Here is a 10,000-nt window from a genome sequence, read left to right on the forward strand (position 1 = left end):
TCCCACCGACGGCGACGGAGGCTCCAGCCCCCCCGCCCCCCGAGGCCCGCGCCCCGGAGCGTGCGTGGAGAAGGACCGTCGGGGACGGCGGGGGACCGCAGCGCGCCCCTGCTCGCTCTCGCGACCGTGTTTGGCCCTGCTGAGCCTCGCGGCTTGGCCTGGGTTTTCGGACCCCTGGGTGGGCTGCCGGAGCCGCTCGACCTCGCCCGGCGGAGATCTCAGCCGGCCGGCACACCCACGGCACGGAGGGCCGAGCACGCGCCCGGCCCCCCTTCCCTCAAGGAGGCAAGTCCCAGTCGGCCCCGGGGTCGGGGAACGCAAAGGGGAAGAGGGACCCAAATCCGCCTGAACGCCGGAGGCCCCTGCCGCCGGGGCTCCGGCCCGCGAAGGGCCCTTCCCGTCGCGAAGGTGAGCGCCACATCGATCGGCGGGCGAGCGGGGAGCGGGCCCCCCCTCCCTCCGGGGGGCGCCGACAGTCGGAGTTCGCATCCCGGCCACCGGGCCTGCGCGGCGGGTGCGAGGGGACGACGGGGTCCCCGGAGGCGAAGAGCCGGAAAAGGGGGGGGGCACGGAGGGCCGAGGGCCGCCCCACCTGCCAGCGTGCCCCATTCCCCCCTCGCATGATCGGGTACAACACTCAGATTGGTCCCCCGGGCTCATCTCTGGTTCTCACAGGTTCTGAAAAACCTGTCCTCAGAAATCTCCGCACACCCTTCGGAATGAACTATGTGAAAAATCCAACCGCCAATTTAGCGGGACCAATCTGAAAATCTATCCGACCTCGTGGTTCCCTCGGTCGGCCGAGGGCAGTTTTGGCGACCCCATCCGGACTTCCGTGAGACTGCCGGCCACCAGGTCAACCCGTTACTTTGAATGGGGTTGACCTGGTGGCCGAGCAGGGACTTAGACATTTTTTCAGCCTTTTTCTGGGGTTGACCTGGTGGCCGAGCAGGGACTTAGACATTTTTTCAGCCTTTTCCTGGGGTTGACCTGGTGGCCGAGCAGGGACTTAGAAATTTTTTCAGCCTTTTCCTGGGGTTGACCTGGTGGCCGAGCAGGGACTTAGACATTTTTTCAGCCGTTTTTCCTCCGGGTTGACCTGGTGGCCGAGCAGGGACTTAGACATTTTCTTCAGCCGCTTTTCCTCCGGGTTGACCTGGTGGCCGAGCAGGGACTTAGACGTTTTTTTCAGCCGCTTTTCCTCCGGGTTGACCTGGTGGCCGAGCAGGGACTTAGACGTTTTTTTCAGCCGCTTTTCCTCCGGGTTGACCTGGTGGCCGAGCGTCTCGCCATCCGCGGCCGGAGCGAGAGAAGGACCCCAGGCCAGCCTGCGACACCGCGGCCACGGATCGGGCCCCTGGAAGTCGGAAAAAAATTTTCACCGACCCCAAAAGGGGTGCTGGGGGGACTTCCAGACCACGCTCCCGCTAAAAAAAAAAAAAAAAAAAAAACGGAAAAAAGGATCGGGCCCGCCCGAGGCAGGGGAGTCCCCGGGTCAACCCGGAGCCTCTGCCAGAGAAGTCCGCCAGGCCAGCCTGAATCTCCGCGGCCACGGATCGGGCCCCTGGAAGTCTGAAAAAAAATTTCACCGACCCCAAAAGGGGTGCCGGGGGGGCATCCAGACCACTCCCCGGACATAATAAAAAAAAAAAAGAAAAAAACGGAAAAAAGGATCGGGCCCGCCCGAGGCAGGGGAGTCCCCGGGTCAACCCGGAGCCTCTGCCAGAGAAGTCCGCCAGGCCAGCCTGAATCTCCGCGGCCACGGATCGGGCCCCTGGAAGTCTGAAAAAAAATTTCACCGACCCCAAAAGGGGTGCCGGGGGGGCATCCAGACCACTCCCCGGACATAATAAAGAAAAAAACGGAAAAAAGGATCGGGACCACCCGAGGCAGGGGAGTCACCAGGTCAACCCGGAGCCTGCCCCCGCGGGCTGGGGCCGGGCGGACCCCAATGCGCCCCGGTTCCCCTGCCCCGGGCTCGGGGCTTCATTCCCGTCCGGACACCAGGTCAACCCGGAGCCTGCCCCCGCGGGCTGGGGCCGGGCGGACCCCACTGCGCCCGGGTTCCCCTGCCACGGGAAACGGGCTTCATTCCCGTCCGGACACCAGGTCAACCCGGAGCCTGCCCACGCGGGCTGGGGCCGGGCGGACCCCACTGCGCCCGCGGTCCCCTGCCACGGGCTCCGGGCTTCATTCCCGTCCGGACACCAGGTCAACCCGGAGCCTGCCCACGCGGGCTGGGGCCGGGCGGACCCCACTGCGCCCGCGTTCCCCTGCCACGGGCTCCGGGCTTCATTCCCGTCCGGACACCAGGTCAACCCGGAGCCTCCCCCGCGGGCTGGGGCCGGGCGGACCCCACTGCGCCCGGGTTCCCCTGCCACGGGCTCCGGGCTTCATTCCCGTCGGGACACCATGTCAACCCGGAGCCTGCCCCCCCGCGGACAACTCTCCCAGGCCAGCCTGCGACGCCGTGGCCAGGGATCGGACCCCTGGAAGTCTTTAAAAAATTTTTTTCACCGACCCCAAAAGGGGTTCTGGGGGGCATGCAGACCGCTCTCCGGACCCAAAAAAAAAAAAAAAAAAACGGAAAAAAGGATCGGGCCCGCCCGAGGCAGGGGAGTCCCCGGGTCAACCCGGAGCCTCTGCCAGAGAAGTCCCGCCAGCCCAGCCTGAATCTCCGCGGCCACGGATCGGGCCCCTGGAAGTCTGAAAAAAAATTTCACCGACCCCAAAAGGGGTGCCGGGGGGGCATCCAGACCACTCCCCGGACATAATAAAGAAAAAACCGGAAAAAAGGATCGGGACCACCCGAGGCAGGGGAGTCACCAGGTCAACCCGGAGCCTGCCCCCGCGGGCTGGGGCCGGGCGGACCCCACTGCGCCCGGGTTCCCCTGCCACGGGCTCGGGGCTTCATTCCCGTCCGGACACCAGGTCAACCCGGAGCCTGCCCCCGCGGGCTGGGGACGGGCGGACCCCACTGCGCCCGCTTTCCCCTGCCACGGGCTCCGGGCTTCATTCCCGTCCGGACACCAGGTCAACCCGGAGCCTGCCCCCCCGCGGACAACTCTCCCAGCCCAGCCTGCGACGCCGTGGCCAGGGATCGGACCCCTGGAAGTCTTTAAAAAATTTTTTTCACCGACCCCAAAAGGGGTTCTGGGGGGCATCCAGACCGCTCTCCGGACCCAAAAAGAAAAAAAAAAAAAAACCGGAAAAAAGGATCGGGCCCGCCCGAGGCAGGGGAGTCCCCGGGTCAACCCGGAGCCTCTGCCAGAGAAGTCCCGCCAGCCCAGCCTGAATCTCCGCGGCCACGGATCGGGCCCCTGGAAGTCTGAAAAAAAATTTGACCGACCCCAAAAGGGGTGCCGGGGGGGCACCCAGACCACTCTCCGGACATAATAAAAAAAAAGGAAAAAACCGGAAAAAAGGATCGGGACCACCCGAGGCAGGGGAGTCACCAGGTCAACCCGGAGCCTGCCCCCGCGGGCTGGGGCCGGGCGAACCCCAATGCGCCGCGGTTCCCCTGCCACGGGCTCGGGGCTTCATTCCCATCCGGACACCAGGTCAACCCGGAGCCTGCCCCCGCGGGCTGGGGACGGGCGGACCCCACTGCGCCCGCTTTCCCCTGCCACGGGCTCCGGGCTTCATTCCCGTCCGGACACCAGGTCAACCCGGAGCCTGCACCGCGCGCTGGTGCCGGACGGACCCCGCACCGCCCGGGTCCCCCTGCACCGGGCTCGGGGCTTCATTCCCGTCCGGACACCAGGTCAACCCGGAGCCTGCCCCCGCGGGCTGGGGACGGGCGGACCCCACTGCGCCCGCTTTCCCCTGCCACGGGCTCCGGGCTTCATTCCCGTCCGGACACCAGGTCAACCCGGAGCCTGCCCCCCCGCGGACAACTCTCCCAGCCCAGCCTGCGACGCCGTGGCAAGGGATCGGACCCCTGGAAGTCTTTAAAAAATTTTTTTCACCGACCCCAAAAGGGGTTCTGGGGGGCATCCAGACCGCTCTCCGGACCCAAAAAGAAAAAAAAAAAAAAACGGAAAAACGGATCGGGCCCGCCCAAGGCAGGGGAGTCCCCGGGTCAACCCGGAGCCTCTGCCAGAGAAGTCCCGCCAGCCCAGCCTGAATCTCCGCGGCCACGGATCGGGCCCCTGGAAGTCTGAATAAAAATTTGACCGACCCCAAAAGGGGTGCCGGGGGGGCACCCAGACCACTCTCCGGACATAATAAAAAAAAAAGAAAAAACCGGAAAAAAGGATCGGGACCACCCGAGGCAGGGGAGTCACCAGGTCAACCCGGAGCCTGCCCCCGCGGGCTGGGGACGGGCGGACCCCACTGCGCCCGGGTTCCCCTGCCACGGGCTCGGGGCTTCATTCCCGTCCGGACACCAGGTCAACCCGGAGCCTGCCCCCGCGGGCTGGGGACGGGCGGACCCCACTGCGCCCGCTTTCCCCTGCCACGGGCTCCGGGCTTCATTCCCGTCCGGACACCAGGTCAACCCGGAGCCTGCACCGCGCGCTGGTGCCGGACGGACCCCGCCCCGCCCGGGTCCCCCTGCACCGGGCTCGGGGCTTCATTCCCGTCCGGACACCAGGTCAACCCGGAGCCTGCCCCCGCGGGCTGGGGCCGGGCGTACACCACTGCGCCCGGGTTCCCCTGCCACGGGCTCCGGGCTTCATTCCCGTCGGGACACCATGTCAACCCGGAGCCTGCCCCCCCGCGGACAACTCTCCCAGCCCAGCCTGCGACGCCGTGGCAAGGGATCGGACCCCTGGAAGTCTTTAAAAAATTTTTTTCACCGACCCCAAAAGGGGTTCTGGGGGGCATCCAGACCAGTCTCCGGACCCAAAAAGAAAAAAAAAAAAAAAAACGGAAAAACGGATCGGGCCCGCCCAAGGCAGGGGAGTCCCCGGGTCAACCCGGAGCCTCTGCCAGAGAAGTCCCGCCAGCCCAGCCTGAATCTCCGCGGCCACGGATCGGGCCCCTGGAAGTCTGAAAATTTTTTTTCTTCGACCCCAAAAGGGGTGCCTGGGGGGCATCCCGACCACTCGCCGGCCCAAAAAAAAAAACGGAAAAAAGGATCGGGCCCACCCGAGGCAGGGGAGTCACCAGGTCAACCCGGAGCCTGCACCGCGGGATGGGGCAGGACGGACACCGCTCCGCCCGGGTCACCCTGCCCCGGGTACGGGGGTTCACTCCCGTCCGGACACCAGGTCAACCCTATACTTTCAACGGGTTGACCTGGTGGCCCGTTCGCTTTTCGGCCACCAGGTCAACCCTATACTTTCAACGGGTTGACCTGGTGGCCCGTTCGCTTTTCGGCCACCAGGTCAACCCTATACTTTCAATGGGTTTACCTGGTGGCCGCTTCGCTTCTCGGCCACCAGGTCAACCCTATACTTTCAATGGGTTTACCTGGTGGCCGGTTCGCTTTTCGGCCACCAGGTCAACCCTATACTTTCAACGGGTTGACCTGGTGGCCCGTTCGCTTTTCGGCCACCAGGTCAACCCTATACTTTCAATGGGTTTACCTGGTGGCCGCTTCGCTTCTCGGCCACCAGGTCAACCCTATACTTTCAATGGGTTTACCTGGTGGCCGGTTCGCTTTTCGGCCACCAGGTCAACCCTATACTTTCAACGGGTTTACCTGGTGCCCGTTCGCTTTTCGGCCACCAGGTCAACCCTATACTTTCAATGGGTTGACCTGGTGGCCGGTTCGCTTTTCGGCCACCAGGTCAACCCTATACTTTCAACGGGTTTACCTGGTGGCCCGTTCGCTTTTCGGCCACCAGGTCAACCCTATACTTTCAATGGGTTTACCTGGTGGCCGGTTCGCTTTTCGGCCACCAGGTCAACCCTATACTTTCAATGGGTTTACCTGGTGGCCGCTTCGCTTCTCGGCCACCAGGTCAACCCTATACTTTCAATGGGTTTACCTGGTGGCCGGTTCGCTTTTCGGCCACCAGGTCAACCCTATACTTTCAACGGGTTTACCTGGTGCCCGTTCGCTTTTCGGCCACCAGGTCAACCCTATACTTTCAATGGGTTGACCTGGTGGCCGGTTCGCTTTTCGGCCACCAGGTCAACCCTATACTTTCAACGGGTTTACCTGGTGGCCCGTTCGCTTTTCGGCCACCAGGTCAACCCTATACTTTCAATGGGTTTACCTGGTGGCCGGTTCGCTTTTCGGCCACCAGGTCAACCCTATACTTTCAACGGGTTTACCTGGTGGCCCGTTCGCTTTTCGGCCACCAGGTCAACCCTATACTTTCAATGGGTTTACCTGGTGGCCGGTTCGCTTCTCGGCCACCAGGTCAACCCTATACTTTCAACGGGTTTACCTGGTGGCCCGTTCGCTTTTCGGCCACCAGGTCAACCCTATACTTTCAATGGGTTTACCTGGTGGCCGGTTCGCTTCTCGGCCACCAGGTCAACCCGGTTCCCGCCCCGGAGGGCTGGGGCCGGCGGACCCCGCTCCTTCCCGGGTACCCCTGCCGCGGAGCCCCGGGCTTAATTGTCCTCCGGCCACCAGGTCAACCCGGTTCCTGCCCCCGCGGGCTGGGGCCGGCGGACCCCGCTCCGTCCCGGGTGCCCCAGCCCCGGAGCCCCGGGCTTAATTGTCCTCCGGCCACCAGGTCAACCCGGTTCCTGCCCCCACGGGCTGGGGCCGGCGGACCCCGCTCCGTCCCGGGTGCCCCAGCCCCGGAGCCCCGGGCTTAATTGTCCTCCGGCCACCAGGTCAACCCGGTTCCTGCCCCCGCGGGCTGGGGCCGGCGGACCCCGCTCCGTCCCGGGTGCCCCAGCCCCGGAGCCCCGGGCTTAATTGTCCTCCGGCCACCAGGTCAACCCGGTTCCTGCCCCCGCGGGCTGGGGCCGGCGGACCCCGCTCCGTCCCGGGTACCCCTGCCGCGGAGCCCCGGGCTTAATTGTCCTCCGGCCACCAGGTCAACCCGGTTCCTGCCCCCGCGGGCTGGGGCCGGCGGACCCCGCTCCGTCCCGGGTGCCCCAGCCCCGGAGCCCCGGGCTTAATTGTCCTCCGGCCACCAGGTCAACCCGGTTCCTGCCCCCACGGGCTGGGGCCGGCGGACCCCGCTCCGTCCCGGGTGCCCCAGCCCCGGAGCCCCGGGCTTAATTGTCCTCCGGCCACCAGGTCAACCCGGTTCCTGCCCCCGCGGGCTGGGGCCGGCGGACCCCGCTCCGTCCCGGGTGCCCCAGCCCCGGAGCCCCGGGCTTAATTGTCCTCCGGCCACCAGGTCAACCCGGTTCCTGCCCCCGCGGGCTGGGGCCGGCGGACCCCGCTCCGTCCCGGGTACCCCTGCCGCGGAGCCCCGGGCTTAATTGTCCTCCGGCCACCAGGTCAACCCGGTTCCTGCCCCCGCGGGCTGGGGCCGGCGGACCCCGCTCCGTCCCGGGTGCCCCAGCCCCGGGCTTAATTGTCCTCCGGCCACCAGGTCAACCCGGTTCCTGCCCCCACGGGCTGGGGCCGGCGGACCCCGCTCCGTCCCGGGTGCCCCAGCCCCGGAGCCCCGGGCTTAATTGTCCTCCGGCCACCAGGTCAACCCGGTTCCTGCCCCCGCGGGCTGGGGCCGGCGGACCCCGCTCCGTCCCGGGTGCCCCAGCCCCGGAGCCCCGGGCTTAATTGTCCTCCGGCCACCAGGTCAACCCGGTTCCTGCCCCCGCGGGCTGGGGCCGGCGGACCCCGCTCCGTCCCGGGTACCCCTGCCGCGGAGCCCCGGGCTTAATTGTCCTCCGGCCACCAGGTCAACCCGGTTCCTGCCCCCGCGGGCTGGGGCCGGCGGACCCCGCTCCGTCCCGGGTGCCCCAGCCCCGGAGCCCCGGGCTTAATTGTCCTCCGGCCACCAGGTCAACCCGGTTCCTGCCCCCGCGGGCTGGGGCCGGCGGACCCCGCTCCGTCCCGGGTGCCCCAGCCCCGGAGCCCCGGGCTTAATTGTCCTCCGGCCACCAGGTCAACCCGGTTCCTGCCCCCGCGGGCTGGGGCCGGCGGACCCCGCTCCGTCCCGGGTGCCCCAGCCCCGGGCTTAATTGTCCTCCGGCCACCAGGTCAACCCGGTTCCTGCCCCCGCGGGCTGGGGCCGGCGGACCCCGCTCCGTCCCGGGTACCCCTGCCGCGGAGCCCCGGGCTTAATTGTCCTCCGGCCACCAGGTCAACCCGGTTCCTGCCCCCGCGGGCTGGGGCCGGCGGACCCCGCTCCGTCCCGGGTGCCCCAGCCCCGGGCTTAATTGTCCTCCGGCCACCAGGTCAACCCGGTTCCTGCCCCCGCGGGCTGGGGCCGGCGGACCCCGCTCCGTCCCGGGTACCCCTGCCGCGGAGCCCCGGGCTTAATTGTCCTCCGGCCACCAGGTCAACCCGGTTCCTGCCCCCGCGGGCTGGGGCCGGCGGACCCCGCTCCGTCCCGGGTACCCCTGCCGCGGAGCCCCGGGCTTAATTGTCCTCCGGCCACCAGGTCAACCCGGTTCCTGCCCCCGCGGGCTGGGGCCGGCGGACCCCGCTCCGTCCCGGGTGCCCCAGCCCCGGAGCCGCGGGCTTAATTGTCCTCCGGCCACCAGGTCAACCCGGTTCCTGCCCCCGCGGGCTGGGGCCGGCGGACCCCGCTCCGTCCCGGGTGCCCCAGCCCCGGGCTTAATTGTCCTCCGGCCACCAGGTCAACCCGGTTCTTGCCCCCGCGGGCTGGGGCCGGCGGGCCCCGCTCCGTCCCGGGTACCCCAGCCCCGGGCTTAATAGTCCTCCGGCCACCAGGTCAACCCGGTTCCTGCCCCCGCGGGCTGGGGCCGGCGGACCCCGCTCCGTCCCGGGTGCCCCAGCCCCGGAGCCCCGGGCTTAATTGTCCTCCGGCCACCAGGTCAACCCGGTTCCTGCCCCCGCGGGCTGGGGCCGGCGGACCCCGCTCCGTCCCGGGTACCCCTGCCGCGGAGCCCCGGGCTTAATTGTCCTCCGGCCACCAGGTCAACCCGGTTCCTGCCCCCGCGGGCTGGGGCCGGCGGACCCCGCTCCGTCCCGGGTGCCCCAGCCCCGGAGCCCCGGGCTTAATTGTCCTCCGGCCACCAGGTCAACCCGGTTCCTGCCCCCGCGGGCTGGGGCCGGCGGACCCCGCTCCGTCCCGGGTGCCCCAGCCCCGGGCTTAATTGTCCTCCGGCCACCAGGTCAACCCGGTTCTTGCCCCCGCGGGCTGGGGCCGGCGGGCCCCGCTCCGTCCCGGGTACCCCAGCCCCGGGCTTAATAGTCCTCCGGCTACCAGGTCAACCCGGTTCCTGCCCCCGCGGGCTGGGGCCGGCGGACCCCGCTCCGTCCCGGGTGCCCCAGCCCCGGAGCCCCGGGCTTAATTGTCCTCCGGCCACCAGGTCAACCCGGTTCCTGCCCCCGCGGGCTGGGGCCGGCGGACCCCGCTCCGTCCCGGGTACCCCTGCCGCGGAGCCCCGGGCTTAATTGTCCTCCGGCCACCAGGTCAACCCGGTTCCTGCCCCCGCGGGCTGGGGCCGGCGGACCCCGCTCCGTCCCGGGTGCCCCAGCCCCGGGCTTAATTGTCCTCCGGCCACCAGGTCAACCCGGTTCCTGCCCCCGCGGGCTGGGGCCGGCGGACCCCGCTCCGTCCCGGGTGCCCCAGCCCCGGAGCCCCGGGCTTAATTGTCCTCCGGCCACCAGGTCAACCCGGTTCCTGCCCCCGCGGGCTGGGGCCGGCGGACCCCGCTCCGTCCCGGGTGCCCCAGCCCCGGAGCCCCGGGCTTAATTGTCCTCCGGCCACCAGGTCAACCCGGTTCCTGCCCCCGCGGGCTGGGGCCGGCGGACCCCGCTCCGTCCCGGGTACCCCTGCCGCGGAGCCCCGGGCTTAATTGTCCTCCGGCCACCAGGTCAACCCGGTTCCTGCCCCCGCGGGCTGGGGCCGGCGGACCCCGCTCCGTCCCGGGTGCCCCAGCCCCGGGCTTAATTGTCCTCCGGCCACCAGGTCAACCCGGTTCCTGCCCCCACGGGCTGGGGCCGGCG

Source organism: Eretmochelys imbricata, unplaced genomic scaffold (genome assembly GCF_965152235.1).
Source record: "Eretmochelys imbricata isolate rEreImb1 unplaced genomic scaffold, rEreImb1.hap1 Scaffold_36, whole genome shotgun sequence".
In the NCBI taxonomy this organism is placed as follows: domain Eukaryota; kingdom Metazoa; phylum Chordata; order Testudines; family Cheloniidae; genus Eretmochelys; species Eretmochelys imbricata.